Genomic DNA, 280 nt, shown 5'->3' with positions numbered 1-280 from the left:
GCTGAGATTTTCTCACAATTTTACATATCCAGCAAATGTCTTACATATTCACTCCTTCCCTCAGAAAGATCACACCCGTGGGAATCAGCTCAGAGAGGCCCTTCTGAAGTCCTTCCAAAGTCCTTATTTCGTCACTGGGGGTCTTCTGGTGGCCTCTTGGTGGTCTCTGGTGCTGGTTTGGAGCTTGAACTTTACTTGACCTTGTCTGTTGAGCAGAGTATTTACAGCTGGCTCTGAGACAGAACTGAAACAGCAGTGGTTGTCCAGAATGTGCCCTAGA

This window comes from Chiroxiphia lanceolata (assembly GCF_009829145.1).
Source record: "Chiroxiphia lanceolata isolate bChiLan1 chromosome W unlocalized genomic scaffold, bChiLan1.pri scaffold_46_arrow_ctg1, whole genome shotgun sequence".
In the NCBI taxonomy this organism is placed as follows: Eukaryota; Metazoa; Chordata; class Aves; order Passeriformes; family Pipridae; genus Chiroxiphia; species Chiroxiphia lanceolata.
This window is presented reverse-complemented; position numbering follows the sequence as displayed.